General features: G+C 44.8%; 1 protein-coding gene across 2 annotated transcripts in view; it reads left to right on the forward strand.

The window, feature by feature from the left end:
* The window catches only part of CACNG2 (calcium voltage-gated channel auxiliary subunit gamma 2), a 47,246-nt gene that overhangs the window by 5,597 nt on the left and 21,078 nt on the right, over positions 1-20,571 (forward strand). The window lies entirely within an intron of this gene.

Consider the following 20,571-nt stretch of genomic DNA (forward strand, 5'->3'; position numbering starts at 1 on the left):
CCTGCTGCCAGCATTGCCTCTGCCAGGCAGAGGGAGGATGCAGAGATACACGGGCCTGGTGTGAAGAGGGAGGCAAAGGATTTCCAGAAGTGGGGTGCAGGTGGTGAGGGGGAGGCACGTGGGATCCCAGGCATGGGTGGGTTTAGTTCTCACAGTGCTTAAATTCACACATCACTGAGAGCTGGGGATTCAATGGGCTGAGACCTGCAAGCTCACTTCATTTCAGATTTGACAAGGAAATGCTGTTCCTTGCCAACCAGCTGCTAGAACCGGCTTCTAAATTGTGCTTGAATTCTGGATCTCCCTACTGACAGAGAAATAGGAATGGGTTAATATTGTCCTGAAATGCACCAGAAATTGCCTTGCTGAAGAGAGTGAGAGTGAAATGCAGTGGGAGGGACATGGAGATGCAGTGTGGCAGCAGTAATGTATAAAGAAATTACACAGAGATAGAACAAATGTCTCCTTGCCAGGGAGACCAGGAGCTATTCCTATCCCACGATTCCATGTTAACCCATCACTTTCCCACCCAAGCCCCTCTGCTCCGTCTCGCTCAGCTGCAGTTCAGTGCAACCTCATTGGGAATTCATGGGAGGAGGGCTGCCAGGGCTCGCCAGCAGCATCTCCATATTTATTTCCTTTAAAAGCAGCAGCGAGGAGGTTGCCGAGAGGAACGGGGAACATTTCAGGCTCTCATCTGGCTCTGCCCCCTGCCCCTGTTTTAAGAGCAGGATTCCCAGTCAAGCATACCCTCTTTATCCCAGGGGGAGCCCTCGCCACCGCGTTCTGCGCTTATTCCCCCTTCACATCTCCCCATTGCTGGGGATGCACTGCTGCCTTCCGGGGCACCATAGCCTCCCCTTTGAGAGGGGCTTTCCGGGAGGACTAGGGTCTGCTGCCTGAGGAGGGGTCACCAGCAGGACCCCCAGCCCCAGGGCTGCAGCAGCCCGACAGGGAAATGCAGAGTGCAGGATGGGTCAGGAGCGCGGGGAGCAGACTGCAAATGCAACGCACCCCAAAGTTATTTTTCCCTCGCCTGCATGACCCCAGCTTGCTCCTCACCCTCCATCTTTGACTCATTCTATCCATCTCCATTTTAATTTGTTCTCGTTTCCCTCCCCTGTTTTTCCTCTTTATTTTTCTCTTTCATCTTCATGTCTCTTCTGCGCCCTCTCAGAAGCAGCTTCCCCTTCATTATTCCTCCCTGATTCTCTCCAAGTTCTCCGAGGCCCATCCCCCTTTGCTCTTTCCTCTGTTACATTAGCTTGTCCTTGCTTTCCTCTGTCCCCTTTGCTCCTGCTATCTCATCTGTCTGTCCTCTTTCCTTTTCTCTCTGCCACCACATCACCCTGGCTGCCCCCATCTCACATTCTCTCAGCCCAGAGAACCCACCCTATCAGAGCTCCTTTCCAAGGCAGCTCCTCGGGGTGGATGTCCCCCATCTCTTTCTCTGGCCAACCTCCCCTCCCCCTTCCCCCCTCCACCCTGCTCCCAGCAGCCTATGACACCGGTTGCTGTTGCTGCCTTCTCTCACCCTCAGGGCACTACAGCTCCCTCTGCCCCCCTCCCCCCCTTGTGCTACCCTCATTGCTCGTTGCCTGTGGTCCAGCCGACGTCCCTTCACTTTGCAGCCTCCAACCTCCGTGGCCGGAGGGCTCACTGGCAGCGCAGCTGATGAGCTGGCTCATCTGCATGCAGCCAGCAACTGGGCTGGAAGGAGCTCCCGGCAGCCCTAAATACCCTCCCTGGCAGCCCTCAGACATGAATCAGGCCAGTCTCCAACGGGAAAATCAGGGTCTCTGCAGCCATCACCCTGGGGCCGTTGCTGTGCACTACAGGGAACGTCTCAGCAAACAGCCATCCTTTTCAAGCTGCTTACAGGGAGAGAATTCTCTCTGAGATCCTCAGGATCACCCCCAAAGGGTTGAGGAGAATGGGGCTGGGGTCTTCAGTGGGTCTCAATCCTGAGATCAGAGAGTACCGTTGGCTGATGGGAAAAGGAGGGCTGTAGGGTTTGCAGGGCTCTAAATGAAACATAGCAGCTCCCCAGTTCCCTGAAACAGGAATATTGCTACCCCATGGCTCGGGGAAGTGCATGGCTGTAGACAGAAAACCCACTGGCAGCAAGTCCCCTAGCATTTGGAGTGGAGGAGGGTGGATAACAGAGTACAAGGAGTCATCTGGGGAAGAAAGTAAAACCATTAAAGCTAGGCAGGGATAAAGAGGAGTAAGGAAGACCATGTGTGTGAGGACAGGCTGAAAGACTAGATGTGTTTGCCTGGAAAAGGAGGTGAATGAGTGAGAAAGCAATTGGATTGTGTTGAATAATGAATGGGCTAGAGAAGATGGATCAGTAGCTCTTGATTTCCCCATTTTGTAACACACAGACAAGAGGACCTGACGTGAGTCACCGGAGACCCAGTTAAAGCTTTCTCATTTGATGCGTATCAGGGCTGTGGAGTTTATTGCCACCGGAGATCCCGTGGCCAAGATTTTAACAACATTTAGCAAGCAAGTGGGCATTTACAACAGAGTTCACGAAAATTAAGTGTCCTCATAATGGATATGAACAGCGTTTTGGGTGTTTTGTAATTCAGCAATTAAGCTAGGCTCCATAAAAACTAGGATAACATTTCACAAGGGCAGTCTATCCCCTATCTGACTGCCATGTGCTTCTTGCCTCTTCCCTGAAACATTTGTCAGGGATTAAACGGAGCTCAGATTTACTTAGTCTGGCATTCCCTTTGTTTCTAGATGTTCTGCTATGCAATTGCAACATAAGATGCAAACTAGGCCTGCATTTCTGCCAGTGTCAATGACTGCCCTAATTTGACAAATTAACTGTGAGTTTAGGTATTTCTATCATATTTTGTTAGAAAGGATCTGGGATATAGAGCAATTAAGAGCATACAGAATTAAGTGGAGTCCTTTTTCTTCACACCCCCGGGTATAAAGTGAGTAGTTAGCAGTGAAGGTACTATATAAGTGCAAAGAGTTATTATTGTTGATATCCCTGCTTCCCAGAAAGCAATAGGCTTTGGGTCTCTTTGATGCTATCATGACTAAATTAGAAACGAGGTTGTCTCTTTTCTTTTGCATCTGTGGCAGTGATTACTGAACTGGCAACTGATGACGTACAACACTGTAGTGTTCCTATGCACAAGGGATGAAGGCCTGATTCTCCCCTCCTTTTCACTGGTGCAACCTCAGTGACTGGGAAGGAGCTGTGCTGCTTTCACGGTCCATGAAGGCAAGAGGGAAATCAGGCCGAGGAAGGGCTGTGCATGCTTTAAGCAGCTGTTTCCCTTGAGGTTGCCATGTGCCCTGCTTCCAACAGTGCTGTATCCCACAAACCAGAGGCTCAGTTTGCCTTCAGAGCGTGGAATGCCTATTTATGTCATCTATTCCTCCAGCCCAGCAGTACCTTTCTTTAAACTACTTCAACTTTCTTCATCTTTCACCCTCTCTAGAAAAGTCCAAGTTGGCATCTTTCACAGTGGGACAAAAGTCCTCCTATGGGCTCCTCACCTGAGGTTGGTAGAAGTGAGAAATGGCAGAGGAGACCATGCATCCCCTGGCATTCAGCTCCCTGCTTTTCTTCCTTCTGCATTTCTGTCTTTCATAGAATCTCTATCATTTGCTGACAGCTTTCTGTCTCCCAGCCCCATTTATCCCCTTTGTGCTACAAAAAAGCTCCCCTATAAAATTCCAAACTATACAGTCAGAGTTTTCATAACAAGCCCTGCAGGATAGGTGAAATCCACTTCTGTTTCTGTGGCACAGTCTGATGGAGTTTTTATATCAGCTTCCTATCAAACCTATAACTCCCCAGAGAAGTATATGGACTTTATCCTGCACTTCCTGTTACCCCAGAGCATATACTTCTACCTGTTAGCCCTGAAAAGCAGAAAATGAGGATGCTATACAAAAACTTGAGACTGCAGTGCCATGCTATCCATGGGTAGGAATTCCTCTGATGTGTGTTTTTGCTAGAAGCGGAACAACTATAAATTTCTGATTTAGCTTGTTGTATAAAGTATACATTCTGTCAAATAAAGAATAACACTATCCACCTCCATCCCCTGGATTTCTTCCTGTTTCTCAGTTTTCATTCTCTCCATGAACATGATTTTTTTAGTGTGTTTTATTTTTCTCCTCCCACTGCTTCATAACTGCATTTCATTCTTAAATTTGCCATCGCTCAGGGAAGTTCCCTCTTCATTCAGGTCCTGTTTATACCACCAGTGTAGCTGCAGTCTGATGGATCTCACTTGAACATTGAATATTTCCCAGGTTTATGGTCTTGTTCGTTCAGTGTCATAGACCAAGCACTGTCAATCACACAGCTTTTCATCCAACCCTATTTGCTGACTCCTGCAACCTGTCCATTGCAAATAGCACATTTCTGAGAATGTTTCTGGATCTTCATTCCCTCCTGCAAATGCTGCTTAGAGCTCTCCTTTCTTGTTTTCATTTTGTCCTTTGCTCATTCCATCGGTCCCTTTCAGAATTCATTGCTTCTACTTTTCTTCCCTTTTTCTCTACTTACTCTCTCAGATCTGCCATCTTCTCCTCTCCTCTCCTCTCCTCTCCTCTCCTCTCCTCTCCTCTCCTCTCTCCTCTTCTCTCCTCTCTTCCCTCTCCTCTCCTCTCCTCTCCTCTTCTCCTCTTTCCTCTCCTCTCCTCTCCTCTCCTCTCCTCTCCTCTCTCGCTCTCCTCTCCTCTCTCTCTCTTTCTTTCTTCTCTTCTCCTCTCCTCTTCTCTCCTCTCTTTCTCTTTCTCTTCTCTTCTCTTCTCTTCTCTTCTCTTCTCTTCTCTTCTCTTCTCTTCTCTTCTCTTCTCTTCTCTTCTCTTCTCTTCTCTTCTCTTCTCTTCTCTTCTCTTCTCTTCTTTCAATTTACAAATTCTCCTGGGTAGGAGACACCCCCAATCCCAAACAGTTCATCCTCCATCGTGGAGTGGTGAAAATAGTTTGACTGCTAAACATGTACATGTGTGTGCACGTGTGTGTATTTCCTTTCAGATGTGGCCAGTCAGAAAGCTTGGGAGTTGAGATGAAGTATCCTAGCTCTGACGTTTGCCTTTCAGAGAGTCCTGAGGAGTCATTTCAGAATGCAGATGGCCCTCAAAATTGCCTTCAGAGGACAGGGTCCCAAGGAATCAATCATCAGGAATTTCTGCTGCTTTCTTTTATATTCAAGCATTGCCCTTTTCCTTAGGCTGAGGGTCATGTTTTTGCTGGCTTTTGTTTTGTTTTGTTGTTGTTGGTTTTGTTTTTGTTTTTTAAGGGCAGTGGCAGAACCATTAAAGAAGACATTTTTCTCTTACTCATTTTTGACTGAGGGAGTGAATGAACTGTGATAAATATTTTTCTGTATATAGCTTGAGCTGTCTCAGAGAAGTGGCAGAGGAAACAGATGGCAGAGGCCCTTTATAGGCAGCTGCTGTTGTCTCTTAAGGTGTCACCAGCACAAGAAAAGTGGTTGTAATTGGGCAGCTTCAAGATCAGCAGCCCCTGAGAGGACTTGAGCAGAAAAGAATGTCATCCAGTGTGAAGGGGGGGGAGGCAGAAATCAAATATTCAGAGACTAAGGAATAGTGCTTGAGGGGTGAAATAAAGTACAGGAAATAGTTTGAAGCAAGGATGAACCCTTATTAAATGACATGACTGGAGGATGGTTTTCTTGCATTTGGGAGTTCACACTTGGCCACAGACAGTGGGAACATTGTAGGCAGGGTGAAGAAGGTGGTTTCGGGTATTTTGGGGATAGAAAGAGGAGGTGGTGTGCAAAGGAAACAGCTGAGTGAGAGACACAGATTTTCAACGTGCTATGGAAACGCAGCCCACGGGAGAGGAAAGGTCCAGGAGTAGCCATTTCCAGGCTCTACTTCCTCCAGCTTGCTTCACAGCAACACTGCAGTGTGCTTTTGAGATGAGGGGTGCTACAGTTCAGTGTAGAAGCCTCTGTCCTAGAAATTCCCTGGATGATTTTCGTGCATGGAGCCCAGAGCCTGCCAGTACCCAGCACAAAGTGAAATTGTAAGCTGACCTGTAAAACAACAGAACTGGAGACATGTAGTGGCTCCCTCAAGAAATAACCAGAACAAAGATTCTTTATAACTTTCAAGATGGGAGAGATTTTGCTTTGGGCTAGACTCCTAAGTCTTCTAGTCATGGAGATGTCTACATTTCTTCTGCTGCCTTTGTGTCCCAAAAGCAGGATCCACGTATTCCTTTGCAGAAGAAAATTCACAGATAAGGTCAATAGGAAGCTTGGGAGGAAACCAGAGAGGATTGCAGGGTCTGTCTTGAAGTGCAGGGGTTTGGGTTAACATAGCAGCTGTGGACAGCTGGGGATTAATGCAGCTGAAGGTTTCGGTGTCCTCTAGCTAAGACGCATCCATTGCAGCTGTACTCAAGCACCTCATCATCTTGAAAGAAAAAACTGCTGAGAGCAGACCAGTGCAGCTATTTCACTACTGGTAGGAGGAAAAACAGAGAAACTAATATGCCAGCCCTGCAGAGTGAAGTGTAATGCAAAGAGCAGCACACAGGAAAAAAGTGTGAGATTGACAATTTTCCTAAATTTCAGGTGACTGCCTATTCATTGCAGAACTCTTCCCCAATCATTGCACCACTCTCCCCCATTTCAGTCATCACTTTGTCCCTTTGTACGCAGGAAAGAATAACTCAGTAAGGCCAAGAGCAGCTTTCCAGGAATTAATTCCAGGGGCTGTCTAAGATCACAGGAGAAGGGTGTTTTTCTGTGTGCTGCATCATTACAGCTTGGCCCACATTTGCGGGAACAGTGAGGGGGAAAGCATTCAGAGCAAGGCAAGACTTCAAGAAAGAGCGCTGTGAGGATTTGGAGGAACCAGCACCAGTAAGGATTCAGACTCTTCTGCAGAAACTAAGGGCAGGGGTTTATTGGTTTTGTTGGTGCTTTTTTGTTTGTTTGTTTGTTTGTTTTTCTGGGAGTAGACTTATGGTAGAAGGAAGCATCTCTGCTGGAAAGAAAGGGAAGGTTGGGGATGTGGCATCTATAAAGCACAACTGGCCAGAGGGAGAGCTGAAGTAAGGGGAACCCAGGCCTCAATCACAGCACGGTATGGGGAGTTGGTGAGGGCTGGAAGGAGATGCCTTGAAGATAGTTGGGAAATATGGTCAGAGAGAGGAGACTGAGTCAGGAGAAATCATGGGAGCCGTATGTATGACAGACTTGAATCGTTCTGGTCCGAGAAAAGCAGGAATATCAGTCAGAGCTGATGGATGGAGAGACAGCCTCCTCGTCCATCTTTTCTGCCTTGTGGAATGGCACTGATTTCCTCCTGAATGACACCCCTAGAGACCTTTTCACCCTCTCTCCCCTGCTCTGTTCCATGGCATAAAGAAGGATTTAAATACACATCGGCAGGGAAGGATTGATTACTCCTGCACAACCTATATGGAAAGTGCGATCAGTGCTCGTGGCTCTAGGCAACAAAAGATTGACAAAGGAGGGCTGGTGAGAAGACTCAAAGGAGCTAAAGTTTGCAATTTTAGTCTCAGCCTTTTCTTGGCGAGCTAAGAAATTTATCCATGTAAGCAAATTAAGCAGACATGGCCACCTCCTGCAATGTGTCTCCCTGCTTGAGACCTGTCTCCTTCTGGAGGTCTGGGGTACAGTTTTTGTGCTAGAGAATCTACAGCGTGGACAGATTATCTTCAGTAAAACAGAAGAACCAAACTGGAATGCTCCTCTTTGGCTGCTGCTCTTCAGCAGAGTGTTTCTGAGCATTTTACTTGCTTCTGCTGTTGTGCCATTGCAGTTGCACCAAAATGCTTCACGTGTGGTGGAAACACCTTATTCTAGACACTGTGCATATATTGAAGTGCTCATTCAGATGTCAAAGTGACAGTCTAAGATGATAAATGACATATGAAATGCAGCAAAGCAGAATACAGCAAACGTGTAAATCTTGTTTCTGGATCATTGTTTTTGATACCAGTGAGAGTATTTCATCGCCTTCTCCAGAGTAGGGAGAGCAGACTGCAGAACAAAGCACATCTGCCCAGCACCAGGCAGTACCCAAAAGAGATACCTGAATAACTCGAAGCAAGCTAGCTTATGTGTTTCCATCTCTAATGGCTACTCAAGCATAGTATTCTGCACAGACAAATTAGCAGCACGTCTGAGAGCTGTCAGGATGCAACACTTACTCGCGTGTGCTGCTTCTGAGACCCATGTGAGGTCACATTATGTTGTGCCATGGAGACTTATAGCAAAAGCCTCACTTAGTTCTCAATCTAAATCTAATTCCCTTATCCCCAAACAGACAGGCCTGTGTACTTGGAGGTTTTTTCCCTTATTAGGTAACCACAGGTAGTATGAAAGAAATGAATGGTTCATGTCTCATATCAGTTCTTCAAGAAAGGGTACTGTGTTATTTGGGATTCTGAAAGGGAGCTCATTCCCAGATGTGTCTCTGAGTGCGTGGGAGATCTGAAGTCAGAAGAAGCTGTCACAGCTGGATTTCTCCTTTGTGGTTTTAGCAGGCAGGACTGAAGGACACAGAAACTAATCTCCACGTGACCTGGAGATTCTGTCCTTTCACATGAGGGCAAGGGCTGAAGCTTGCTGAAAAGGCAATGCTGGAATGCTTTCACCCATGTGGTTATTGCCCTGGGGATACATGGCCACTTCTGTCTTCAGGGTTGTCACTTACCAGTGAAAATTCATTGGATTCATGACAAAACTGTGGAATTTACCAGCAAAGAAATAGTTTCTCTGAAAATAAATAAAAATCTGATCTGGGGGTGGCAATTTACTCAGACACCCAAGAGATCACTTATTTTGAGTATCTTGTTTAATTCTCACTGAGACTGCTCATTTTCTGTCATTCTTGATCTTAGTTTTCTCGAAGGAAAAAAAAAGAAGGTATAATATGTTACATGGCTTCTTCCATATAATAAAAGCAAAATAAAGGTTTCAAGGAGAGGAAAACTCCATGGCCATCTCTTCACTGAGCTGCACTGCAGCAGGGCTGAGTGTTGAACTCTCATCCAAATTCTTAAGACCCACATAGAACCTCAGTCTTCTTTGGGATCCAGGTCAAGAATTAGATCTCTGCAACTGATACACCATCGGCAGCTTTTCCCAAATAATGAACTAATCAGAAATACTAAAAATAGGCTGCATCGGAACATCAGTTCAGCCATTTGGAATATAGAGCAAATGGCACTGAATGTGTTTAATGAAGTGAAAGTGCTTTGTTTTTAATCACTGAACTATTGATAAATTGTTGATAGGTGATCAAATGTGGACTATACTTTCAAATGCTGTGATTTTTGAACCTGCTAAGACTCTCTTGAGCCACCCTTGTTCCTTTCATTGTTAATGCAGTAGGACTTCCTGCCCTTTTCAGGACCTAATTCAAGAAAAATAGTTATGTAGTCTTTCTTTTCCAGATAACAAATACGTAGCCTCTGGGCCAGTAATCAATTTTCAAGAATAAATGCCCATAATTCTACAAAATCAGGCCCAGGGAACTGGGTCAGAAGATGGAAGAATGGGAGTCAGATCAATTCACATCTCTATATGCTGTTAGGAAAACAACAACAGGGCACCAGTTTAGGAAAGTGGTGAGAGCAGGTGAGAGAGAACCTGGTTTTGGACTGTACATCAGCAAAAACTGTGTGGTCTTAGGGCAGAGTCTACTGCTGAGGGGAGATTTCCTCTTCTTGCAGGGAAGGAAATAAGCTGGGAACTCATGGAAATTAGTGAAAGGATATGCAAAATGAGTAAGGAAAACTGAGGCTCTGATAGGAAAAGAGGTTTATTATGAAAGATAAGCCAACATTATAGAACTGAGGAAGTTCAAAGTAGTCCCTATTGGCTATCCTTTACATTTGGACTTGGTCTTCTGGCCTGTGTATATTACACTTGTTCCAGAAGGATGGAGGAAAAAAGCATCTACCAGTACCTTCATATTTGCATGTCTCCAAACTTATATCATACAGACAGAATGTCTTCAAAAGGAATTTAGGCAAATATCTTTGCTGGTTTGTGTTATTAGGTGGTGTGAAACAACTGGAAGTAATTTAAGGGCCAAGCCCCACATCTGTGCTCTGTGTGACAAGTACTGAAGAACCACAACGTCTTTCCCATAGTCTGCAGGAAATTTCAAACTATATTGAAGATACAGCTTATGTGTTTTGCAGCATAATTCTGATAGACTCAGTATTCATAGTCCTTAATAGTTCTAACTCAGTGTTTTGGAATGAAAGACACATTCAGTGTACACTAAACCTATACAGTAATTAATTAGCTGGCTGAAAATTTAAATTTTGATCATAATTTCACAAATTATTCAACTGTATCCTGTTAGGAACCAGGTTTTCTTTTATCATCAACCACAAATGAACTGTCCATCAATTACAGTGTGCTCCTACTTCAGGGTGATGAGAACAGCAGAAAAGCCTAACTGGCTTGCTAGAAAGTGCTCCATGTAAAATAGAGCTGTATTTCATTAGCTTTGGGAGGATTGGCCGCTCGTTAATTGGATGAATCACCCAATGGGTGTGCTCCTTAAGCCAATCAGAGCGTGCCAGTTCAGTAGGGCCACAGTGAGCATCGCTGTGCTGCGTCATTCGGCATTCTCTGGTGAGTGATTAAATCCATGTCATTTGTAATAAGTCAAATCTTGTCACAGGGTCAATCCAGTGGGTCACACTAGGTTATCATGGTGATTTTGCACTGGTTATATCAGGTACTGCTGTGTCATACAGGTTTTTGCTGGGTCATGGGGTCATGCAGGGTCCCTTAGATATCATCTCCTGAAATTGTCAGGAGGAGTCCTGAAATGCATTGAAGGAATAATGACAACAGTGTGCTGCATAGATTTTGGCGCACCTGGTTATTGCCTCTTCTCATGGATGAAGTACCTCTTCATACCCCTTCCCTGGAAATTGTGCGTTTGTTTCATTTCTTAGTTCAAACAGACACTTTGATTTCTGTGTTTTGTCCCCTTCAAAATACCACCTGCCCTAGGCCCAAAACAGGCAAGGTCTAGTCTTGAGCCAGTGACCTCTTTTTCAGAGCAGAAAACATCATGCTATTCCAGTTGATTATATTGCTGTCTGACTCCATAGAGTCAGAAAGGGATCCTGCCCTCTACTAACATGACTGCACATTGCTGGTTTTAGTGGCTGCTTGGAGATCACCCTGTTAAGGAGAAATCTCCATGTAGCCAACAAATGCATAAAATTCCCTTCAATTAGGGGACGGGATCAAGAGAAAAAAATTACTGACAACAATACATCTCTGCCAGGAGTCAGGGGGACTTCAATGATACCTTGTTTTGAGTTATGATTTCTTGAGGTGACTCTAACCTGCATCAGAGACTAAGCCAATGTTTTCTGGTCTAATGGTCAGAAAAACACAAAGGCAGCATAAAGCCACCTTTAGCTGCCACACTGTCTACACTGTTTCAGATATCACTGAGAAAGCTGGAAATACTCAGCTCCTCTAAAGAGCTCACTTCAGATGACAGGAATCTAAAATGTTGACATTTTTATGCATGGAAGAACTATTTGAGGGTCACTCTTTTTTTTTAAGAATACCATGGCATCCCATGGTCTATGTGATTAGTTTAGTAGAAATTGATGATTGCTTTCGCAGAGGAGGAACACAACAATAGCTTCAGTAACCTTTTTAAGCCCCTCAAAAAGTAAATTTACTTTTTATGACACGTGGCATCTCCAGAATATACAGTGGCAGATTATGGTATGAAATTTTTACTGGTACCAATCAGGATGACATGCCCAGCCCACTGGTGCCATCGCTAGTCAGAAAAACAAGGACTAGCAGATGATTTACTGCAGGAAATGTCCCATTTTCCATTGGGAAAAACAATGCTTCTGGTGAGGTTTCAGTTTGTACTTTCTCTGCATAACGTTGCTGTTCTCTGCTCAGGGCAACTGAAGTCATTCTGCTAGTGTATTATTTCTCACTCTTAGATGTATCCCAGCACCCAGTGTCCCTGGAAATGCTTCTGTGTCCATGATATACTTGGAAAATTTGGGACCCAGGAAGGCTAAATGGTTTGTCAAATATACAAAGACTGTGACAGAGCTGAACTCATTTTTTTACTAAGACTTAGGTCTGTATCCATATTACTCCTCCGCCATCTTTCCAGAGCTCTGTTTACTTGGCCTCACTGCCTATCACAATACAGAAGGACATGTCTTGTTTTCCAAGTGTGAAGTACATAGATGATCTCTAAAGAACCATGGAAATGTCACGGATGCAATCAGTAATGTATTAGAACCAATTCAAGTTCTACAGTATTTCTTGCCAGCTCCTGGATTCTTTGCACATGGGAGGTCTCTGCAGGAACTGCATCAGATCTAGCTAGTCTTCTGCTGAAGTCGGAGAGCGAGCCAGGAAAAATCTTATTCCCTCAGCAACTGAAATCAAACTCATATTTTCCTCAGCAGAGCTATTTTAAGTCATTCATTATTATCTCTTTTTTTCTCTCCAAAGCAGAGTCCCTTTGATACTCAGAGACTCTTAGAACCAAATGGAAAGGGAGAACACCAGGGTATTGTTCTTACTGCAGTTGCAGGCATGCTTGGTACCTAGAAAAGGTTTTGTTAAATAACAAGCCAATTCTACAATGCTTCAGGACAGAAGAAGAAACAATAAATAAAATAAAACAAAGGGAAAGGAAAAAAAAAAAAAAAAGAGAAAGAAAATCCATGCTGTCGAAATCTTGGGCAGGGAGACTACCAGGGAGGTAAGGCCTCTATTGGCATCCTAGGTCAAATCCATAGCTGGTACAAGTGAGCATAAACCACTGATTCTTCTGTTTGGCAATGATGCATGTGAGGCTAAGCAACAGATTATTTCATTTAACCTTTGTGATGTAAGCAGGATCCAATACTGAATTCCTGTGTACATCTGCAACAGATGGTGTTTAATAGCAGCAGCAGTCATTGTAGGTATGCCTTTCCACATCTTGCTTACCAGCTTCCTCCTGAGGCTGTCCATTTGAGTTGGAAGCCACCTGGAGAAATTTTCAGGTGTGTTCTAACATACAAGTAAGCCGTGGCTGTGCATCCACATTAAATTTCCACAGCAAATTGCTGTGCATCCACATTAAATTGCCACAAACTCATGTGTGTTATGTGATGCAGGCAGAGACAGTTTTGTAACTTCCTATTGCTTGTTTTCTACCATGCAACAGCACAAGGAACCATCTTGTTATCATTTGTTACTTTTCCACCTGCTTAGTTTTTTTCTTCTCACTGATGTTCAGTGAGTACCTTCAGCTCTTAAGTTCCCAGGCATGTTCCCAGATTTTTTCCAGTGTCAACTGTAGAACACTAAAAAGGGATTTTCTGAATTTGATGGGTCAGATTGTCACAAACCTGGCTGGGAGCCAGTCATTGGACATGCTTCAGATTGCTACCCCAGAATCCAGGTGCTGATTTTCCATTGTGCTTTAAGCCTGTGGAGCATAAAGAGAGACGAGCACAACACCTGACTGGGTGTCTCGAGGGATGTTTGAGGGGCACAGAACCTTTATTGACTGTCCCCTCCCAGGAGCTTGACCTCCTGCTGCAGTTGCCTCTCCCTGCAGGCTCATACAACTTCCCCAGGTAGCTTAAATGCAGCCTCTCACAGAAAGCTGTCATGAGGCACAAGCCTCCTGGCTTACACTTATTTCATCAGGCACTGCTTGATGTAAAAAATGTACAATAAAGATGAACTTTGCACACAATGTCTGAACCCAGCACTGCTTGGAAAATACAGATCATGAGAAAACAACAAACACAATGCCCTGTGCACAGCTCCCTCTCTCTTTGACTCTGTGGGGGATCTCCTGCCTTCAGGTTGCCAGCTCATAATTTGTCTTTTCTGAACATGGTTATTCCCTTCACTAAATTTAGCTTTTTCTTTCAGAGAACATTCACTCCCCTCTATGCCATCTACTCTCACCTGCCTCTTGATGAAGTTTGTGCTTTTGTTCCTCATCCAAGTCTTTCTTTAATCTTTTCCATCCCTACATGGCTTTGTTCAGCTTTTCATAACATGCAGAGGCCTCAGCAATCCCACCATCCTTCTGTTGGATCTCAGTCATGACCAAAAGGATTCAAGGACCAGCTACCATCAGAGATGTGTGAAGAGCTTCTCTATCTCCCCTGTCAAATAATCAGCACATATCCACACTGAAACTATTCCCTCAGCAACAGCTATGTAACAGCACCATAACATCAAGGAGGCACTCAACTCATGCAGAGGTCCCAGGACAACTTGAGTTGACATTCCAAACTGACATCCAGGGAAGACCTAGTGCTAATCCAGTAGCACTGAAAGCTCAGTGGGTACAGTGACTTTGAATGAGGTAGAGACATTTGCCTAAGCAAGAGACTTGGGCTGCTGGTTCTGGAGGATGTCTGCTCACCTGAATCTCCTCCACCCATTCAAGGTTCTTGAACAGGAGCTCAGAGCATCAAGACAAGATCAGGATACAGGTTGTCTTCCTGATGTCAGGGACTCATGGCACAGTAAAACCTGCATGTTTTTGTAGGTGGAAGGAAAGTAGGTGGAAGCATCACATTATCTGCAGCTGCAGCTCAGCAGATGCTCCAATTGCACAATGCAATTTATGAGCCGTGATGGGGTATGATTTAGAGGACAGAGAGCTTTAGTTTCATCAGGAGCATGGAGGTGAGGGAAGAATTCCCATAAGCAGGCTGTGAATAAAGCTTAGGGTGAGACAAAATCTTCCTACGCTGACATGCCCACACACAGACCAATGCACAGATCACCCTTGGAGTAAAGATGGTTCGATGGGCTCTTATTATAAATGATCCTTGGCTTACAACATAGACAAAGTAATTTATGGCTCTTCCTGCATTTCTGAATAATCTTTAGCAGGTTGAATTGTCCATAAATCTATTTGCTGTTCTTTGGATACAAGGTGTGAATCCAAGGACTCGCTGACTCTTAAAATGATGAAGTTTGGCAACCAGAAATCACTTTTTAGATCAAGGATTCACTCTCCCCTACTTAAAGACTTCAGGAAGTGGTGACACATTTACAGGAAGTAAGATCTGATTCTGATAAGTAGGGCTGAAATAACTTGCCATTTTCAGAGCGGAATGAAACACATGGCAATTATAATGCAAGAAGCATTATGAGGATGTAACTGTTTAAAAGCTGATTAGGAAAAGAGGGACTTGGCATCCAATCTGGAAGGGCAGTAGAGGGAAGGATGGCTGCATGGCAGGACTCCTGTTGGTGTATGAATGTCTGCGCCATGGTGGCATTGTTATCCCCTTCTTGTCCTGACAATGTACAGTCAATGGCACTTCAGGAGGTGGGTGGGGGACATCTGGTTAATGAGGAACAGATGGACCTTGTAGGACGTATGTTACACCTGCTCCTTCCTCCACTGCTCCCTCCCTTGCTCTGTGATTTCTCTGTTTTCCCCTGCAGCTGAGCTCTTCCTTCTCCTTCCTTTTACACGGGAGGAAGCATTTGTATGCTACCAAGAAAGAGCAACAAATATCTCTGGTCAGAGCCAAGTGTAATACCAGCAAATGCAACTAGGAAATTTCAGTCCTACACGCTGAGCTGGTCCCTGCTTACCATGTCCCCTGCACATTCCAGTCCTGGACCCTCACACCATCATGACACACGACTGAATTACTACTCCATAGAGCCCCCCATAGGCCTGGCAGACCTGTGGATATGGAGACCTGCTAGCAAGATGTGCAAATCTCATGCCTTGGCACAACAGAAGCAAGTGGTGGGCAACAGAGCCCACCTTCTTGTTTTCCATTCCTCTGATATGACCTATTTAATAATTTGAGAAGGACTTTCTTAAAGCCCATCCTTTGGGATTTGGTAGCTTAACTCAGTTTGAAAATTCCTGTGTTTATCCCTCCTGCTTCTCCTCTTCTGGCTCATAGAAGTGATTTTTAGAAGTGCAGTGCTTAGAGCTGGCAACCCAAATTTCCCTTCCATTCTTCTGGGTCTCTCAGAGCACACAGGTAGGACTTGTATCTGTGTTCTTGCCCTCTTATCCAGTTACTGAGTACCAGTGAAGCGGGTTTCTTGGTCTCCCATAAAAGACTGAAAAGCTGAGCACAAAACAGATCCTGAGAGAAATACAAATTCCCAAAGGTTTGTGCATCTCACAGCCCCGAGGAGAGAGCACAGTGTTGCTACATATGTTTCTACAAAGGAAATCTTCCAAAATCCCTGTGTTCCAACCAACGCTGACAAAACAGCAGAATAATTCCTATCAAGTTCCAAATGGCTTTCATTAATACTGGTGGCTTTTGTTGAGATTTTTTTCCCTGAGAGATATGACAGAAAAGTCAGTCCCTAAACCCTTCCTCACTCCTTATAGCAATTTTATTCCACTATGGTTATGCCTACTCACAGTTACAGAGTTGAACTGATCCCACAGTTTAAGTTACACGATGTGCTTAGGTAGCATCAGAACAACGTTTTGCACCTTCCTTTTACTCACTGAGCATTTTGTTGTGGGTGAACAAAGTTCCCTGAATCAGACCCTTTCAAGGGCAGCAAGCAGAGGTATAGTCAGCAGTCCAGCCATGCTACCTTCTTCTGACTCTCTAATCTGAGAGCTGTTACAGTGTCCCAGAACGGGATTAATTTTCTTTGTAAGTCTGTTTAGGATAAAAGGCCTCTGTGTCCCTTCTGTGGTTTCTACTCCAGCTGCCCTTGAGACACAATGGATTTTATATATAGGGCACAGACATAGCATGAATGAGGAAGGAGAACTTCAAAGGAGGGTGATTTAGGCAGGGTGAGGTGGAAATCAAGTTAATTCACTTTATTTGAGTTGATCATTTCAGTGAGGAGAATGGTCTGATTCCCTGTGGTATTCTCATCGTAGCACACAGATGCTGAGCTAGCATACAGAGCCATCCTCTGCCAGTTACTTGACTTTACGGGCAGCTCGGAAGTATTATTCAGTATATATCTCAGCCAAAGCATCATGACCACACCTGATTGCCCTTGGGTTGCTGTCCAACATCTTTTCCATACTCGTTCTCTTTTTGCCTTTTCCCAAATGAGCCTTCACTCCTCTCTTATACCCATGGGGTGACAGCAAGCAAAGTACCACAATGAGTTAGCAGTACTTCAGCAGCCTTACAGTCCAAAGCCTGCTGGCAGGATGGAGCACACCACAGGAAAAGCCTGCTCATCCCTCTCCTTCTGCCATTCATCAGAAGCTGAAGTCTGCCCATCTTAGCTTTTTCCTTTATGACAACTGTGGAACTTTGTTCCTCCCTGGGATGTTTCCTTCAGTTCAGAGGAATGAAGGTTGTGAGACTGTTCTTACACTGCTCATCTCCCACAGGTTATGGAGCATGGCAACACAGTCTGGAACTGGTGTACACTTCACTGAGCTCATAGGGAGATTCCAGACTAAGGATCCCATACAGAAATCCCCAGGGACAAAACGCGCTCAGTCATCCCTGGCAGCTCATTCCCAGACTACACCATCCACATACAAATGAATGTTGGACCAGTCAGCACTTTCCATCTGCTTGGGTAGCTGCACACTTCTTGCCTCCTCTTAGATTCTTACTTCAGACATCTCTCAGAACTCTCCTTGCACACATTCCTCAAGGACAACAATTTTTTCTTTATTTAAGTTCTCTAACCCCATGACAGAAATATCTGCTCAAGGTCATTGATTCCTTCTGCTGGAGCAGAGGAATGGATTTGGAGTTATCTGAGAGTTTCTTAACAGCATAACTTTACCATTTAACAGTTCCCTTCCCCTCAACCCCAGGGTGCAGGTCTTGGCAAAGACGCCATCTCCAGTGTTGCTCCTCCAAATAGCCCTCCATCTGCTGAAGAGTGAAAATCCGTGTCAGTGCACCTGAACCTGTTCCCTTGCAAGGAGATTTTCTCTGTACTGCCCCAGATTTGTCAAGTCCATTATGAAGAATCCTGTTGTGCAGAACTTCGATTCCAGACGCGCTGCTTTGTCAGATAAATGCAGGTTGAAAGTGTGCAGCTGCATTCCTAGAGAAGAGGGCTACAATTCCCCAGGGACCCTCGAAGGTCCAAGGCAACTGCAATCATGACCCCATTGCTTCCACCAGTCTCATCACTGCAGTAATTGAATAAATTTGTACAAACCCCACTGGAGAGGGGACAAAGATAATAACCCCCATTCTTTCTTGTACAGTAATTGCTTGTCTGGAAGTGACCTGGCAAGCCTCTGAGGAAACCCCATGCCCACGGCTGAGGAGGAAAGTAGCTAGGACTTGCTGATGGTTTCAAGAGTCAGCAGGGTTTGGATATTTGCTGCAATTTCTTGTGAACTACAAGATGAATTTTTGTTTTCCACTTAAGTGCATTGCATTTTGGCTGCTGGCACTGCTTCATAAGGATTTGTGGATGCCCCACCCCTGAAAGTGCTCAAGAGCAGCCTGACCTGACGGCTGGCAGTCCTGCCCACAGAAGGGGGTTGGATCTTTAAGGTCCCTTCCAAACCATACCATTTGGTGATTCTATGATTTCAGGAATCCTTTTTTCCTGCTTCGTGGATAGCAATTCCCACATGTGGTGGGCCCATGTTTATCCCAACTCAAAAAAGGCACCTGTGGCCTGAGTCAGAGTTCATTTTCAGTCATTTTCTCTCATTTGGTTTCACTGGTAAGTTGGAAATAATAATGCATCATAAATCTTAACCCTGGATTTTCATCTCAAATGAACTCAAAGGCTTATTAGTTATGCCAATGGAGTGGATCTGCTGGAGCACTCAACCCTTCCCTCTGTATTGACTCATATGTGCGCTTCTTGTTCTCTAATACACGATGCCCTGCAGATGTCTGTCAATATGCAGCTAGTCTAGGAAAGTCTGTCTTTCCCTATGCATGGTTTTTAATCTCATTCCTTTTCTCCTTGCAAGTTCTAGTTATAGCTCAAGTTCAGCAGTTGGATCCCGTGACAGGATGAAATTTTACAGTTGCTCTGTAGGTATTTATAGTCCAGCCATTATCATGCTGTGTATGTATTTTAGTACTGGGTTTCCAGGCTTTGTGATGACATAACACTGACTTTCACCTCTGGTTGTGATTGCTTATAGACACCCTCCAATCACAGGAAACTTGGTGTTTGGAAAGAAAAGGCAGATAGCTGTGTTAGTCAAGTCTGAGTTGTAGGATGGTTGAAGCCTTTTGGTGGGAAGGAACCTCACAAAGTCCCTTGTCTACCCCCCTGCTCAGAGCAGGGTAAGTTATGAGGCCAGGCCAGTTTACTTTGGACTTTATATAGCCAGAGTCAGGTTTGATATCATATCCCATCAGAACTTCAAACAAATGTTGTTTGTCACTAACAAACGGTGATTCTCAAACTTCCAGAGGCATATGGCTATTTAAAAATTAATACTTTGATTTTGTTTGTTCGTGCATCACATCTTTGAAACTTATCCCTGCTCCTTACTGTAGCAGCCTCCCGTATTTACTGATCCAGGACTGAAAACAGCCCATCTTACATCTCATACCAATATTAGCTCCAAGCCTTGCTGGGCCAGATTCTTGCAAGAAAGCCAAAGAAGACATACTGTATGACTTGTCCAGAGTGATGCACAAAAGCAGGGAGAAAAAGACGCACATCAAGACAGAATCTTGTCATGTTTGATGGTACAGAACTGAACTCCTGAGGTTTCACACAGAAGATTGAGGGAGTATTCTAAAAGAGGTAGAGAGAGGCTGGAGATTGAGAAATGCAGAAAAATGTGATCTTTGTGATCTTCATTATCAAGGACTTTGAGAGTTCATGGGTGGACACCAGAGCTTGTGAACCTATGGAAACATCTCTTTGTGCATCTCTGGACCAGAGGCGAAAACTCGCGTGCCTTATTTCTAATCCCCTGCAGTCAGATGCACGTGAGACTCTCCTCTTCTCTGGCTGTGAGCAGACTCCTCTTTGTGAGTCACCTCTTACATGTGTTGTGTACGTTACAGCAATTTATGTCTTTCACAGTGAGGCTGGAGGCATTTCCAGCCATCAGGGCCATGCTCAGAGCCCTGAGAGGAGGAGTAGGTATCTGAACCCAGTGCCTCTCTCTTTGATTAGCTTGGGTGCTGCTGGATTTGGATTCCTGCGCCAGGAGGCAATGTGCTGCTGATGGCAGGAGGGACAAGGAGAAAAATATCCTTGTGAAATTGCATTTGTTTGGTATTTTATGCAGGAAATTGGACAGTAGCACAGGGAGTTTAGTAGTTTTGTAATGCAGTGCAAAATGGTCAGGGAAGGTTTAATAGCAACACCAATGAACGTAGTCATTTCAGACAAAAAACTGTTGGTTTTTTTTTTTCACTCTGAATGTGATAAGGGTTCATAGTTCGCATGCACTGAGGATCAGCTACTGTAAGTCCCAGGGCTGAAAACTGTGTCAGCCAGGGCTGCTCAATAGTTCAATGGCCCAATGGACAAACGGGAGGACAAAAACACAGTAAAAAGCAATCTGAGACCATGTGACAGTCTGTCAGCCAATGCCACAGATCTGGAAAACCCTGGGTTGTAA

Source organism: Coturnix japonica, chromosome 1, assembly GCF_001577835.2.
Source record: "Coturnix japonica isolate 7356 chromosome 1, Coturnix japonica 2.1, whole genome shotgun sequence".
Taxonomy (NCBI): Eukaryota; Metazoa; Chordata; class Aves; order Galliformes; family Phasianidae; genus Coturnix; species Coturnix japonica.